Below are 14,356 nucleotides of genomic sequence, written 5' to 3' on the forward strand. Positions count from 1 at the left end.
AATATATTAGATATGCAAGTAACAAAATAAAAATAATGGAAATGCAATTAACCTTACAAATAAATTGGAAGTGCAAGAAATATGAAGAAACAATTGGAAATGCAATAAATATTAACAACATATTGAAAATACAAGAAACATGAAGAAACAATTGGAAATGCAAGAAATATTAACAACATATTGAAAATGCAAGAAATATTAACAAAATATTTGAAATGCAAGAAATATTAACAAAATATTGAAAATGCAATAAATATTAACAACATATATATATTAGGACATTAAACTTAATAAAACAAAAATTATAAAATACTTACCTCGTTAGTACGATTTTCCCCACTTCTATACAAGTTCATCGCTTTTGCCAAGGCATCTCTCCATTTTGCCATCTCTTTGTTGAGAAGTTTCCACCTATTCGACAATGCCATTTCCGTATGAGGCGAGTCCGGAATTTTTCGCAAAATTCGGCATGAATTTTTTCCACATATGGAAAAATTTCATCTCATTGCCTGTCACGGGACAATGACAAACTCAGAGCCAAGCCTCACACAAAGAAACATCTTCCATGGTGCTCCACGCCCCTCCGGTTTCAATAGAAGAAGCCATAAAAATAAGAAATAAAATTACAAGGTGAAAGAGATGAAAATGTTGAGTGAAGAGTGAAGAAAATGTTGAGTGAAGAGTGAAAAAAATGTTGAGTAATTGTAGAAATAGAATAACATGTATGAGAATTGGTGTTGAAAGTGAAGGGTATTTATAGGTATTTATAGGAAAAAAAATCAGAATTTTTTAGTATTTTTTTAAAATTTCGATTTTTTCATAATTTTATTTGGAAAATCACCACCGTTGGATGAAGGTGTGGAATCAAATCGAGGCGTGCACGTGTCTTCCAAATTGGGTTTGCGTCACACGCACGCTGTTCAAATTTTGATTATCGCTGTCGACGCCACCGACGTCACCCTCATTTTGGACCTCGAGGAACTTGCCTCCGCCAAGACGGGTTGGTGGGTCCCACACCCCGGCCCGGGCCGCTCACTGAATGCAAATTTTTTCCCTGGCCTCGGGCTGGGCTCATCGATGGAGGGCTTTCATGGGTGAACCACAACGCAAAGACTAATACTATTCATATGAATAGTAGCTCTGCCATTTCTTAGATTTAGCCTTTGTGGGTGGAAGTCTTAAAAGCAGTTGATTTTAAATACACTACGGTGTGGAATTGACAAACGTCGTCCTTTGAAAACACGCTAAAACAAAAGGACACTTAAGTTATTGTCCCTCGACCTAAACATTTCAGAATTCCCCCATAGCTGGAAGAACATCCCTCTCTCTCCCTCCCTTTGAAAATCAAAACCCTTAACTCTCTGAATCTCCCTCCCATCTGTTTCTTCTTAGTCTGTTGAACAAATCTGTAATTGTTCTCTGTGGTTGTCGTCACCTAGCTCGCCGACGAAGGTCACCATTTGCGACCCATCTTGAGTCCCTTGGTTGTCGTCGTCACTGAGCTCTGCCTCCAATCTCATATCTCTATTACATATCTGAAGCACCATCTCCACTCGTGCCATCCAGGTAATTGAACTCGTCGAGATCGCCATCTCCCTCTCGCTGTCTAGGTCACCGAGCCCGCGCCGTCCATCTCATCGAGCTCGCCGAGCTCGCCATGTCCCTAGTGGATGAGAAGCGTGAGAAGATGCTTCAAATCTTTTACGACTCTCAAGATTTCTTCCTTGTGAGTATTATCACGCCCTGATGCTATAATTTTAATGAAATCATTCAATTTTTTCTAATTTTAATTTGCGGACCCTATTCTAATTGATTTCAATTGAGTTCTGTGATTTCAATTGAGTTCTGTAATTTCAAATGTGGTTAATCTCTTTGTCATTGTGAACAATTTCAATGGTTTCAGCTTATATTGTACTTCTAAAGCTCCGTTTATATGTTTGTTAGTGATGTCAGCTAAAGGAGCTTGAGAAGTCAGGCCCAAAGAAAGGTATTATTTCTCAGTCTGTGAAAGATGTGATCCAAAGTTTAGTGGATGATGAACTTGTTTTCAAAGACAAGATAGGAACCTCTGTAAGTAGATGTTTCCACATACAGCTTTGCATCGTGGATGATGATCAGTCTGTGAAAAATATGATCCAAAATGCTTGTTTATATTGGCATTTTGTAATGTATGTTATTTTAAAATTTCATGTGTATTTTTGAAGTCTTCCTAGCACTGCTGGAAACCAGTTGAACCTTTGATGGTTTACATTATAAGCTCAGTTCTACAGGGTAGGATTTGTGCTGAAATTCCTACAAGTAGATTCGTGCTGAAATTCCTACAAGTAGATTCGTGCTGATATTGTTTTGGTCTTTCGCAGCTTAGGAATGTGTATAGCAGACTTGAATCTGATCTCCAAAGCAGTAAGAAGCGTCATGCAGAACTTGTTGAACAGTGTAATGCCCTGAAGAAGGGATAAACTGTTGATTTTACGTTAGAGGTGCTTTAGGTTCAATTTTTGTTTAGGTTTTAACATAAAGATGTAGTTTAGTTCAGTTATTAGAGGTAGTAGAAAAGCTCATGCTTTATTATGTTTGAAATCCTGATTTTTTTGGGACAACAATAATAAGCAAGTCTTCATATCACTCTTTAAGCTTTCTGATTCTGTTCTGTTCTGAAATACTGTGGGAGCGTCTTTTAAATGTCTATCAACATATTGTTACTAAAATTGTTCTTTTTTTCTTTTGGCCATTGGCCAGATTATAACTTTACTTGTGATCAGCTTTGTTTGGAAACATTTTTTTTATGGGACATAATATAAAATTTTATATTATGGAAAACTTAAAATCTGAATGCTTAATTCAACTTTCATTTATTCTTTCTTGGTTTCAGTAATATCTCCGCTGGTTAATCTAATTGATAATACAATTATTAAATCACATGCAGAGCAGAAGCACTTAATAATCACTTGGCTGCTGTCCAGCGAGACCATGAAGTCAGATCTCAAATAGAAGAAGAAAAATAAGAATTGATGCAGCTTATGAAGATGCTAAAAGAAAGAAAAAATCTCTACAAGAAGAAAAACTTCGACATGACAAGAACGAGCCAAAGCAGAGGCTGAGGTCTTTTTGTTTGGCCTTTTTATATCATTATTGTTTTGTTGGTAAGTTTCTAGATATGGTGTGCATGCAATGGCCTCATTGTGGTATTGCTTTCAATGTTCTTTGTTGATGTGTCGGAAAGGTTTTTTTTGCATTTCAAGTAAAAGCTGTTCCAGTGAACTTTGAGTAACTTGGTTAATAACCAGGGTTCCACCCCCAACTTGCTCATTGTATATGCTTTTCATTGCATTTGTCTTACATGCTCGACTACTAACCTATGCTATCTCAGTTAATCATGGTTAACCATTTCTACTCATTTGCGATGCAAAATTTTTCTTTGGTTGAATTCGTGTTGAATTCCTCTTTAGGCATGTATCCGATATCCCATAACTGGTTCCCACTTCCCAGGCAGGTATTTCTCCTATAAATGGGAAATAAAAGAACTTTCTTGCACCTCTTTCTTTTCATGGGCTTTTCAGTTGTTTCTTTCTAGAAGTTTTACACCATATGATACATGAACTGGGCAATTTAATGGCAGGTAATATACTCAAGGCAGCACAAAGTGCTCTGAATCTAGAGCAGGGGAGGCTACAAAAGCTTAAACAGTTTGATGACGAAAACCAGACACTGAGATTACGCTCCATTGCGGTCTGCTAGCACCCAAACATTAAGCCTTGAAGGCTCCATTGCGGTCTCCTTTTCTTTTTGTTAGGATTTGAGGAAGTATGAGAGGCAAATTTCTAAGTTGGTTTAGCAGATTACAGGTCTTTCTGACACCACCAACTTGGAAAATGTGCAAGAATGCAGAGCTAAGTCAACCCAAGAATAAATTGATGAAGTTAAGATCAAATTAGTAGAATTTGTGAGCTTCATTATTTCTAATTGTAGGTAGGAGGTATGCATGCAATGGAATAAAGATTGGCTGACCATGTTATAACTATTGAGTCTTCAAGTTTTATGAAAGAAATCATTTTTGAGTGTATATATTCGTTAATAAAGCATTATATTGGTTTTCTGGTTAAAATCGTTATATAGAATCATAGGAAACAAAAAACAAAAATGTAACAGCTTGGGTGTTTATTAGACGACAGATTTAAAGATAATAAAATGATGGTTTTATTGAAAAATTGTCATTTGTACATATAATCAATGACCGTTTTTAGCTCAATATCATTGTCTTTATATACAATCAATGACGTTTTTTTACTATATACCGACGTCTTTACTCATATATGACGACGGTTTTAATATTGTCGTCTTTTAAATAAAAACCATCATCTTTACCCATAAATAATGATGGTTTTTTTTATAAACCGTTGGCTTTACTCATAAACAACGCCTATTTTGTAGTAGTGAACTCATTCAATATACAAGCATCTAAATCCAATGACAACAGAGGTTGAGTATTTCTTTTGGTACTGTTAATTTGTTGAATTCATCCACTCACAAACAACAACCTATTAACTTCTATATGGCCAACAATTTTAATTCTTTTCTAAGCTAAAACATGAGGGTTTGTTGCTATGTCAGATGCAACACAAAAGAAAAAGACGATGAAGTATGTGAGTTGGGGTGTTGTGGGGTGGGGTGGTGGGGTGGTTTCTTATTTATTTTTAATTTTTGAATGATGTTTATCTATATATATAAAGCAAAAGGCAGAGAATGATAAAATATTCAAAATACAAGGTTGGTTAATGCAAACATTAAGAATTAAAATTATTAATTAAATGAGGATAATATGGTAAATTTAAACTTAAAAAAAATTAAAATTAAAAGAAAAATCAGACACTGGGCCCTATTTTTACGGAAAACAACTACCCATTATCTTTTTAATTCTAAAAAAAAATTAAATTCTTTCTAAAGGCCTCTCGCAGACGCGAAAGCATGCAGAGAGGCTAGTATTATATTATATATGTATTAATTTAAAATTACTCTTATAATTATCAGGCCGGGTTTGGGGATGGGGATGCTAATACCATCCCCGTCCCATACCTAACGGGAATTTTAAGATATCGAGGATCCCAGTTTTGCCCTGAAATTTCCTCCCGTTAGGGCCAAATTGGGTCTTGGGCCTGAGGGGGAATTTTGTCATCCCTAAGAGAGAGAGAGTGGCGTGAGAGGGAGAGAGTTTTTGCTAGAGTTTTAAGTCAAAACTGAGTTTAGAGTTATCTCATGTGTAGTGAAATGCCATCTTTGTATAGTGTCTCCTCCTTGGCTAGGGTTTGTAGAGAATAATTCTCATGCGGAATGGAATTATTCCTTTCTTTAAATGGGATGACAGGATAATATCTTAATATTTAATTAGCACAATTATTTTACCTAAGGAAAATTCTCTTATCCATGTGTCAACTTGTGATTGGTTGCCAAAATTCACGTTCCCACAAAGCTAAAAAGCTCTTCTCTCTCTCTCTCTCTCTCTCTCTCTCATGTTATTATTATCCATTTCAATTACTAGAAAATACAATAAAGTCTCATTCAAAAATGCAGAGCTAAATCTGCAAGATTGATAAGGGACTACATTTAGCAAATCTGAGAGAAGCCTAACCAGAACACTAATCACTTTACTTGTGGCATAATTCCCCACAATGAAAAAAATAATGAAACAGAGATTAAAGTTAAACAAAATCACCATTCAAAAAAATAATAATAATAATAATTTATCACAACACAATTCAAGAAAATTGCCTGAGGCCTAATTTTTCAACAATAATTGATCACAACACAAGTCTCAAGAAAATTTCTTAAGGCATAATTCTTGATAATAAAAAATATGAAGTTCTCTCCGTATGAGACAAAGATACATTTGCAGTAGAGATGTAGTTCTCTATAGGATACCTGGATGCAAAAGTAATGTAATCTTCTGTCTTGTTGGCTGATGTCTTTTTCTTATAGGATTGCATCGTGGTGCAGTGATGACAGTAACTTCAGACTCACCATTTATTTCAGTTTGAACACCATTAGGACTTTCAGCCCTATGCTCATCATTATGCTCAGGAAAAAAATTCTCATAGGAATATCATTTGATGAACAAGGAAATAAATCTGTTTCTATCAATGGTAATGGAATACCATCAGATAATTGTTCCCCTTGAGGATTTTTCTCTAAAGTATTTTCAAAAAAAGATTTGGATTCATCAAACTTGACATCTCGTGAGATCAGAACCGGTCTTGCTTTTACATCATAACATTTGTAACCCTTTTGAGTTGTGGAATAACCAATAAAAGCCCACTTAACAGCTCAAGAATCAAGTTTGTCATCGTTTGAAGCTTGAACATGAACATAACACACAAAACCGAAGAGCCGTAAATGAGATAAATCAATCTTCCTTTTCTTGAGAATTTCCAAGGGAGATTTAAGCTTGAAAATGGGACTGGGTATCCTATTGATTAGATATGCTGCTATAAGAACACCATGTGACCAAAAAAAAAAATTTGGAACATTCATATTCAACATAATAGACCTTGTTTCTTCAAGAAGATCACGATTCTTCCTTTCGGCTATTCCATTTTGTTGGGGGGTTCCAACACAACTTGTTTGATGCATGATACCATAAAAGCTCAAGTACTGAGTCATAGAGCTATTTACGAATTTGGTGCCGTTATCAGTTCTTAAAACTTCACCCTTCGATTTCAACAAATACAACCGAGTTGCTCGAGAATAATCATCAACAAAAATGACAAAATATTTGAAACCATCATGCGATTCTAATGCAGCTGGTCCCCATAAATCCGAGTGAACAAGCTCAAAAGGTCTACTTGTTTGAGTTACCGATGAGCTAAAAGGCAACCGAGTTTGCTTTGAGAACCGACAAACTTCACAGCCATGAGATGCATTATTTAAGGACAAAACATATTTGATAAAACAATATCGGACGGATGATCAGGACGTTGGGGCCACAAAACTCCATTTGGACTTGAACTGGCTTTGAACACCCCTGTTGTAGATTTTGAGGGCATTTGATGTAAGATGTACAAGCCATTCAAATAATGTCCACTACCAATCGTCCTTAATGTGACTCGATCTTGAAAAATCACATCATGAGGGGAAACAATAGCATTGCAATTTAGAGAATTAGTTACCCTTCCAACTAACATGAGCTGGAATGGAAAGGAAGGCACATAAAGAGCAGTAGAGTCAGTTTTTGAATTAAAGAATTTAATCCTTCCTTGACCCATAACCTGAACATTCATACCATTTGCCACAGAAACAGATTGCGTCTCCGTTGGTGCCTTAAAGTTATGAAGATGATTCTTTTAATTTGTTATGTGATCGGTAGCACCCGTACCAATGATCCAAAAATTTGAGTATAAATTAGATATTAGTACAGACATGAAGGCACAGAAAATACCTGAAGCGACAGTTCCATCAAGAGGAGAATTCTCTGATTTGCCCAAATGTTGAAGAAATGACGCAAAATGGCCAAGAAGAGCCGATGAATTTGTAGCAATATTTGCATGAGCATCAGTTTGACTTACACCACCATTCTGAGTCACTACTACAAAAAGTGAAAAAGACGACCAGAAAAAGACGACGGTAGAAGAAAAAACCGTCGTGGATAAGTGACTTAAACAACTAAAAATCAGAGGTACTGTTGAATATTTTTTTTATAACGACGCACACAAATAAAAAAGCGTCGTCTTATTAAAAAGGTTTTCTTCAAAGTTAAAATATGACCAAAAAACAATGACGGCATGTATGACAAATGTCGTCTTTTAAAAATCAAGTGTCATTATTTTGGTAAAGACGTGGTTGTTTTGATAAAACTGTCGTCTATTATATGTAAAGATGACGATTTTTATAAAAATTGTCGTCTATTATATGTAAAGATGAAGATTTTTATAAAAACCATCATCTATAGTATGTAAAGATGACGCTTTTTATAAAAACCGTCGTCTATTGTATGTAAAGATGAATCTTTTATAAATCGTCGTCTATTGTATGTAAAGATGACGCTTTTTATAAAAACCGTCGTCTATTGTATGTAAAGATGACGCTTTTTATAAAAAAAGTTTTCTATTATATTTAAAGATGACGCTTTTTATATAAAAAAAGGTCGTCTATTGTATGTAAAGATGACGCTTTTTATAAAAATTGTCGTCTATTGTATGTAAAGATGACGCTTTTTTAAAAACCGTCATCTATTATATGTAAAGATGACGCTTTTATAAAAACCGTCATCTATCGTATGCAAAGATGACGCTTTTTATAAAAATCATCGTCTATTGTAAGTAAAGATGACGCTTTTTATAAATTGTCGTCTATTGTATGTAAAGATGACGCTTTTTATAAAAACCGTAGTCTATTATATGTAAAGATAACGCTTTTTATAAAAAAAGGTCGTCTATTGTATGTAAAGATGACGCTTTTTATAAAAACCGCTCGTCTATCGTATGTAAAGATGACTCTTTTTATAAACCGTCGTCTATTGTATGTAAAGATGACGCTTTTTATAAAAACCGTCGTCTATTGTATGTAAAGATGACGCTTTTTATAAAAAAATTGTCGTCTATTGTACGTAAAGATGACGCTTTTTATAAAAAATACCGACGTCTATTGTATGTAAAGATGACGCTTTTTATAATAAAAAACGTCGTCTATTGTATCGTAAAGATGACGCTTTTTATAAAAAAAACCGTCGTCTAACAATTAAGAGTTTATCTATACTTTCGTTAAATATAACATAAGATTTTATGGTATCCACTAGTGTAAATATTTTAAATTGAAGAAAACATTCAGTCATTGTATTCATATAGGGTCAAGGAGTGTAGCTGTAAAAAATCATCAAAATTGGAGTTAAAATAACCTTTAATTCATGATTTTTCATTTATAACCATTGAAATATTTTGTCTCGTTACTTGATTTCTAAATGTTTATTTTTTCCGATTTTTGGCGTATATGATCTCGAAGTATAAACAAACAAGTTTGACGGTTGGATTGTTGAAACTAGTTTTTAGAATGTGTATGCCATCAAAACAACATATTCACTAACAATTAAGAGTTTATTTATACTTTCGTTAAATATAACATAAGATTTTATGGTATCCACTAGTGTAAATATTTTAAATTGAAGATCAAATTCAGTCATTGTATTCATATAGGGTCAAGGAGTGTAGCGGTAAAAAATCATCAAAATCGGAGTTAAAATAACCGTTAAATGATGATTAAAATAACCGTTAAATGATGATTTTTCATTTATAACAGTAAATTTTTTGTCTCGTTACTTGATCTCTGAATGTTTATTTTTTCCGTTTTTTGGCGTATATGATCTCGAAGTATAAATAAACAAGTTTGATGGTTGGATCATTGAAGCTAGTTTCTTAGAATGCGTATGCCATCAAAACAATATATTCACTAACAATTAAGAGTTTATTTATACTTTCATTAAATATAACATAAGATTTTGTGGTATCCACTAGTGTAAATATTTTAAATTGAAGATCAAATTCAATCATTGTATAGGGTCAAGGAGTGTAGCGGTAAAAAATCATCAAAATCGAAGTTAAAATAACCGTTAAATCATGATTTTTCATTTATAATCGAAATTTTTTGTCTCGTTACTTGATCTCTGAATGTTTATTTTTTCCGATTTTTGGCGTATATGATCTCGAAGTATAAACAAACAAGTTTGATGGTTGGATCGTTGAAACTAGTTTCTTAAAATGCGTATGCCATAAAAAAATATTCATTAACAATTAAGAGTTTATTTATACTTTCGTTAAATATAACATAAGATTTTGTGGTATCCACTACTGTAAATATTTTAAATTGAAGATCAAATTCAGTCATTGTATTCATATAGGGTCAAGGAGTGTAGCGGTAAAAAATCATCAAAATCGGAGTTAAAATAACCGTTAAATGATGATTTTTCATTTATAACCGTCGAAAATTTTTGTCCCGTTACTTGATCTCTGAACATCTATTTTTTCCGATTTTTGGCGTATATGATCTCGAAGTATAAACAAACAAGTTTTATGGTTGGATCATTGAAACTAGTTTCTTAGAATGCGTATGCCATCAAAACAATATATTCATTAACAATTAAGAGTTTATTTATACTTTCGTTAAATATGACATAAGATTTTGTGGTATCCACTAGTGTAAATATTTTAAATTGAAAATCAAATTCAATCATTGTATTCATATAGGGTCAAGAAGTGTAGCGGTAAAAAATCATCAAAATCAGAGTTAAAATAACCGTTAAATCATGATTTTTTATTTATAACCGTCAAATTTTTTTGTCTCGTTACTTGATCTCTGAGTGTTTATTTTTTCCGATTTTTGGCGTATATGATCTTGAAGTATAAATAAACAATTTTGACGGTTGGATTGTTGAAACTAGTTTCTTAAAATGCGTATGCCATAAAAAAAAATATTCACTAACAATTAAGAGTATATTTGTACTTTCGTTAAATATAACATAAGATTTTGTGGTATCCACTAGTGTAAATATTTTAAATTAAAGATCAAATTCAGTCATTGTATTCATATAGAGTCAAGGAGTGTAGCGGTAAAAAATCATCTATTGTATGTAAAGATGATGCTTTTTATAAAACCATCGTCTATTGTATGTAAAGATGACGCTTTTTATAAAAACCGTCGTCTATTGTATGTAAAGATGACGCTTTTTATAAAAATCGTCGTCTATTATATGTAAAGATGACAAATTTTTTTAAAAAACATCGTCTTTTAAAACACGCTAAAAACAGCCGCTTAAGTGAATTCGCGCTCGACAAATTTCAAATTTTCACCCGTCTTTGAAAATCTTATCTCTCGTTAACAAGCGTCGTCTTTTAAAACGCGCTAAAAAAAGTCTACTTAAGTGAATTCGCGCTCAACAAATTTTCAGATTTTCCCCCGTCTCTGAAAACCTTATCTTTCCCTCCTTCCTGCACTCTCTAAACACCCTCATGAAACTTTCTACAAAATCATCAAAAAATCGATATCAATAAAGGAGTTGAGAGATTGAGGTCTTAGCAAATCCATAAGATGTAGAGGGATGTTCTGTATTTGAGAATCAAAGCTGGTTGAAAGGTTTGATTTGAAAGTCACCTAATCTCTTAATACCCTTCTATATCTTGCTAGTGAATTCTGGATTAGTCTCTTTGCGTTTTTGGTATGTTTTTTGTCTCCCTAATTTCAGATTTTGTCTCTCTTGATTTGTCTGATTTGTTTTCATATTTTTTTTTCTGGTTTCTTTTCAGATTTTCTAATTTGGTTATCAGGAGATGAGGAGGAAGCTTGCAGATTTATAACTTTTTCTTTTGCAGGTTTTCTATGTGAGTCGTATGTTTTTTTGTTGTTGAAAATTTGCAAATTCTCGATGGTCTTTTTTATGCTCATTTTACAAGTTTTTATGGAAATATGGACCAATGGTAAAATTTCTCTTCCACCTAATTTTTTATGTTTATAATCTTAGCTTTTTTTTTTCTCTCTTTGTCATTTTGATTTATTTACAGGGATGATGGAGGAGACTTCAGTTGTGCATCATTTGTATGTTTGGATGAGGAATGCTTGGATTAGGAGTACGTAGGTCTTGTTAGGAATTATGTTTGTTGTAGAATAAAGATTGGTTAACTATGTAATAACTATTGAATCTTCAAGTTTTATGAAAGAAACTATTTTTGATAAAGCATTATGGTTGGTTTTCTAGTTAAAATCATTGTATAGCATCATAGGAAATCAAAAAGCATTATTGTACGTAAAGATGACGCTTTTTTATAAAAACCGTCGTCTATTGTATGTAAAGATGACGCTTTTTATTAAAACTGTCGTCTATTGTACGTAAAGATGATGTTTTTTATAAAAAACCGCTCTATTGTACTTAAAGATGACGCTTTTATAAAAACCATCGTCTATTGTACGTAAAGATGACGCTTTTTATAAAAAAACCGCCGTCTAATGTACATAAAGATGATACCTTTTATAAAAAAGCATCGTCTATTGTACGTAAAGATGACGCTTTTTATATAAAAAAAAGGTCGTCTATTGTATGTAAAGATGATGTTTTTATAAACAATCCACGACGGTTTTCATAAAAAAATCGTCATCTTTACGTACAATACACGATGGTTTTTATTAAAAACAGTCGTCTTTCCTCCTATAATTAACGATCTTTACCTCTAAACAACGAAAATTTTCTTTAAAAACCGTTGTCTTTATAGATAAACAACGACGGTGAAAAGCCGTCGTAGTTTGAAACCCAAATGACGGCAGTTGATTTCACGACGGTTTGAAAACCAAATACACGACGGTGAATTCCTGTCGTCTTTGGCCTTTTTTGTAGTAGTGAGTTATATTTCCAGATGAACCATGTTGTTGAAGATAAGTAGCAAATTGACCAAGCAAGGCAGAAGGATTTGATGTGAAATTTGCCATGATATCATTGGGTACAGAATTAGAACACACAGCAACATTGGCTTCAAAATTTTGTTAACCTTTATCTTTGCTAAATTTAGGCTTCAAATGTGGATGGAGAACCCAACATCTATCCCTGGTGTGCTTCTTTAGCCCACAATAACTGCAAGTAATGTTTAGTTTCTTAATTTTGAAAGACTTGCTTTCTGACATTTTGGAACTAGCCACAAATGCACGAGAATCTGAACTTTCAGCATCTGTTTTCGTTTCCATGTATGACTTTCTTCCTGATTTCTTCTTGATGTATTGTTGTGCACACGTTGTTCAAAGAAGGTATCTCAGCACTCATCAATATATGACTATGAAGATCTTCATATTCTTGATCTAAACTTGCTAAGGCTGAAATTTGTTATCCTCCTCTGCTCGTTTTAGAGGAGTAGTAGAATCTGTAGTATGAGGTCTATAAAGAGACAGCTCATGCCACATGCTCTTAAGCTTCCCAAGATGCTCAATGATTGGTTTCCCATCTTGATAACACCCAGCAATATCTTTCTTTAACTTAAAAATCCTAGCAGCATTGTTTTGTTGCGCATACATTTCTTTCACAGATTCCCAAAAATGATGTGCGGAACCTGAAAAGATAAAAATCTCAACCACTTGAGGTTCCATGGAGTTAAGTAGCCAAGACATAAAAAGCTGGTCTTTACAGAACCAGTCCTCAAACTTTGGATCGTGTGAAGACCTGTTTAAAAATATATATATATATATATATATAAATATAAAGAATAAATATTTTGCTGCATATTTAGTTATATATTTAAATTGATAACATAGATAGTTAAATATATATATTGTTTTTTGTACTAATAAATATTTATATCCTATTACATATATTATTTTATTATATATATATATACATATATCTTATTAAATATGTGTATTACATATATACTTATCCTTATATATATATATATATGTATATGTTTTAAAATAGTTCTTGTTAATACGTGTCAAAGTACAAAACCTGTTAAGTATCAAGGCTATCAACTCACCAAGAAGATAAGAATAGGATTAGAGGGATTGGAAGAGTCACTTCCTTATCTGCAACTACATATTGATAACTATTACTTGGACAATAAGTTTTTATCAACCGCCAATAAACCATCCAATAGGAAATCACTTCCTGCCGACGTGTTCCTTGTATATATATATAGGACATTAAGTTGCACAACAAGTGCAAACAAAGAAAACGAGAGAGAGAGAGAGTGCCGACGTGTTCCTTGTATATATATATATAGGACATTAAGTTGCACAACAAGTGCAAACAAAGAAAACGAGAGAGAGAGAGAGAGAGAGAGAGAGAGAGAGAGAGAGAGAGAGAGAGAGAGAGAGGGTTAGTTGTGATATAGTTCTTGGAGGAGGTATAGGGCTTAGCTTATATTTTCTTAAATTGGAGCAATGCTTTGGAATCAAGGTAGGGGTTTCTTAGGGGCCTTTACGGGGATTGATCTAATTAAATTTTGTGGGCTCTATATTACGTGTGATATTGTATAATGTTCTTGTATAGGATATTTACGTATTGTGAACTATTTGAATAATGTTGGCTATTATGCGTGATATGATTATTTGATTAATATTCTTGTTACAATTGAATATTTTTCCTGAAATGTTTATATGTTCTTGACTGGTTGGCATAATTATATATATACATTGGTGATGTTTTAAATGTTACATTGTTGTGAGATATATGGATATGTGAAATGCATAATTATATCATGCCATGGAAATTAGTTGGAGATGTTGGGTGGAGAAAATAATAATGGAAAAGAGGGTAATGGAAATAGTCTTTTGTGTAGTTGAGTCTAACTTTTAGCAGGTACCAGGTCTCAGGGATCCCACAGTGCACATGGTTTTTATTAGG

General features: G+C 33.2%; 1 pseudogene across 1 annotated transcript; it reads left to right on the plus strand.

Moving 5' to 3' along the window:
* Positions 1 to 1,243: 1,243 nt before the first annotated feature.
* On the plus strand, positions 1,244 to 4,063 carry LOC103322518 (meiotic nuclear division protein 1 homolog; annotated as a pseudogene). Its single transcript, XR_016123566.1, has 6 exons — positions 1,244 to 1,726; positions 1,954 to 2,069; positions 2,190 to 2,228; position 2,271; positions 2,361 to 3,143; positions 3,620 to 4,063. The product of XR_016123566.1 is annotated as a meiotic nuclear division protein 1 homolog (transcript).
* The last annotated feature ends 10,293 nt before the right edge of the window (positions 4,064 to 14,356 follow it).

Source organism: Prunus mume, linkage group LG2 (genome assembly GCF_029339155.1).
Source record: "Prunus mume cultivar Tortuosa linkage group LG2, ASM2933915v1, whole genome shotgun sequence".
NCBI lineage: Eukaryota > Viridiplantae > Streptophyta > Magnoliopsida > Rosales > Rosaceae > Prunus > Prunus mume.